At 29.5% G+C, this 2,500-nt stretch overlaps 2 long non-coding RNA genes across 2 annotated transcripts in view; one reads left to right on the top strand and one right to left on the bottom strand.

Moving 5' to 3' along the window:
• Positions 1–29: 29 nt before the first annotated feature.
• On the bottom strand, positions 30–1,152 carry LOC119569727. Its single transcript, XR_005228316.1, has 2 exons — positions 1,066–1,152; positions 30–786 (listed from the first exon to the last, which is right to left on the bottom strand). It is a non-coding gene; the product is annotated as an uncharacterized LOC119569727 (long non-coding RNA).
• Positions 1,153–1,566: 414 nt separating this feature from the next.
• Positions 1,567–2,500, top strand: part of LOC119569726 — a 1,160-nt gene continuing 226 nt past the window's right edge. The window contains exons 1-2 of the long non-coding RNA XR_005228315.1: positions 1,567–1,690; positions 1,970–2,500. The exon at positions 1,970–2,500 is cut by the window's right edge and continues 226 nt beyond it. This is a non-coding gene — a long non-coding RNA (uncharacterized LOC119569726). The remainder of the gene's footprint in view (positions 1,691–1,969) is intronic.

Here is a 2,500-nt window from a genome sequence, read left to right as displayed (position 1 = left end):
AAAGAAAAAAATCCTTTTTTTTTTCAAAAAATAAATAAATAAATAAAATCCTGACTCAAAAAAATGGTCTTAACCTACAACATAAAACAAAAAAACACTTCTCACAACCTCAATGCAAACATTAACATGAACAAAAATAAATAATATTTAATGGATTTTTGTCTTAATCTACAATAAAAAAAATAATAAAGTAACTCCAAAATAAAGACTTATTTTGTATAATAACAGTCTCTCAAGCCACAACTTCATATTATGACTTTGTTAAATATACAAATGCCCATCACAAAATTAATGTCAACTGTGTACTAGATTAAGAAAAACTAAAATATTATAACATTTGACAAAAATAGGAACGTACGCCTTATCTTTCATAGCATCAGCAATTGTTTGTAATGCCGATGCAGCGTCTTTCACTGAGCTTACAAGCTGTTTCAAGTGACTTTCTATATTTGTTTGTACCTGAAGCATGTCAGGCAAAATTCTCCTTTCTTCTGATCTGCTTTTTTGACCATGCACTACCTCAAGCCTACTACCTCCTCCTGCTCAAGCTGAGGTGCTCTCTTCTTGAAAGTGCTCTGCTTGTTGGACTGTTGCACTAAATCCATCCTGAGTGTTACTGTGTTCTATTAAAAAAGGAGCTAATTCTGAGGAGTGTGGTCCATTGACACAATGGGTATTGTCATTTCTTGCTCTGCTGAAGTTCCCTCATCCAATGTTACAATAACTGCTGAGTTGTTATGATCTGAGATGCTATCCCAGATGGCCCAGGAGTTGGTTCTGTAACATCTAAAAAATACAAATCTATTTTAATTTTTATAATATACATATCTTGAGTCTGATAAGACACAGCATGTATCATACTCCTAAACCAACATTCAACTAATTATATAAAAATAAGAATAAAATATATATCAGCATATAAATAATTATACCATTTCTTGTATTATAATGTGTTGCTGCTTAATATTAAAAAGAATCAAATATTACTAAATTTCAAAATATAACCATATCACAAAAAGGGAATAGATTATGTATCGCCCTCTTAATTTAAAACATCCTTATTACCATCTACTTCAGTCTCATTTTCATAAACCCCCTGGTAAGCCAGTAATAGCAACAGGCTCAATCAGTGTCAACATAGCTTCTTCAACAAGGACTGTAGTTTGTCAGAACTGCTGGGCCACCACCTGGAAACCAAGAACAAAAGGTTTAATAAATAAAATAAAATATAGAGATTCTGAACTTATCATATCTTATTTATTATTATTATTATATATATATATATATATATATATATATATATATATATAATATATATATATATTATATATATATATATATATATATATATAATATATATATATATATTTTATATATATATTATATATATATATATATATATATATTAATAAATATTTTATATATATATATATATATATATATATATATATAATATATATATATATATATATATATTATATATATATATAATAATAATAATAATAAGATATGATAAGTTCAGAATCTCTATATTTTATTTTATTTATTACCTTTGTTCTTGGTTTCCAGGTGGTGGCCCAGCAGTTCTGACAAACTACAGTCCTGTTGAAGAAGCTATGTTGACACTGATTGAGCCTGTTGCTATTACTGGCTTACCAGGGGGTTTATGAAAATGAGACTGAAGTAGATGGTAATAAGGATGTTTTAAATTAAGAGGGCGATACATAATCTATTCCCTTTTTGTGATATGGTTATATTTTGAAATTTAGTAATATTTGATTCTTTTTAATATTAAGCAGCAACACATTATAATACAAGAAATGGTATAATTATTTATATGCTGATATATATTTTATTCTTATTTTTATATAATTAGTTGAATGTTGGTTTAGGAGTATGATACATGCTGTGTCTTATCAGACTCAAGATATGTATATTATAAAAATTAAAATAGATTTGCATTTCTTAGATGTTACAGAACCAACTCCTGGGCCATCTGGGATAGCATCTCAGATCATAACAACTCAGCAGTTATTGTAACATTGGATGAGGGAACTTCAGCAGAGCAAGAAATGACAATACCCATTGTGTCAATGGACCACACTCCTCAGAATTAGCTCCTTTTTTAATAGAACACAGTAACACTCAGGATGGATTTAGTGCAACAGTCCAACAAGCAGAGCACTTTCAAGAAGAGAGCATCTCAGCTTGAGTCAGGAGGAGGTAGTAGGCTTGAGGTAGTGCATGGTCAAAAAAGCAGATCAGAAGAAAGGAGAATTTTGCCTGACATGCTTCAGGTACAAACAAATATAGAAAGTCACTTGAAACAGCTTGTAAGCTCAGTGAAAGACGCTGCATCGGCATTACAAACAATTGCTGATGCTATGAAAGATAAGGCGTACGTTCCTATTTTTGTCAAATGTTATAATATTTTAGTTTTTCTTAATCTAGTACACAGTTGACATTAATTTTGTGATGGGCATTTGTATATTTAACAAAG

Source organism: Penaeus monodon, unplaced genomic scaffold, assembly GCF_015228065.2.
Source record: "Penaeus monodon isolate SGIC_2016 unplaced genomic scaffold, NSTDA_Pmon_1 PmonScaffold_18284, whole genome shotgun sequence".
NCBI classification, from domain to species: Eukaryota; Metazoa; Arthropoda; class Malacostraca; order Decapoda; family Penaeidae; genus Penaeus; species Penaeus monodon.
This window is presented reverse-complemented; position numbering and strand designations above follow the sequence as displayed.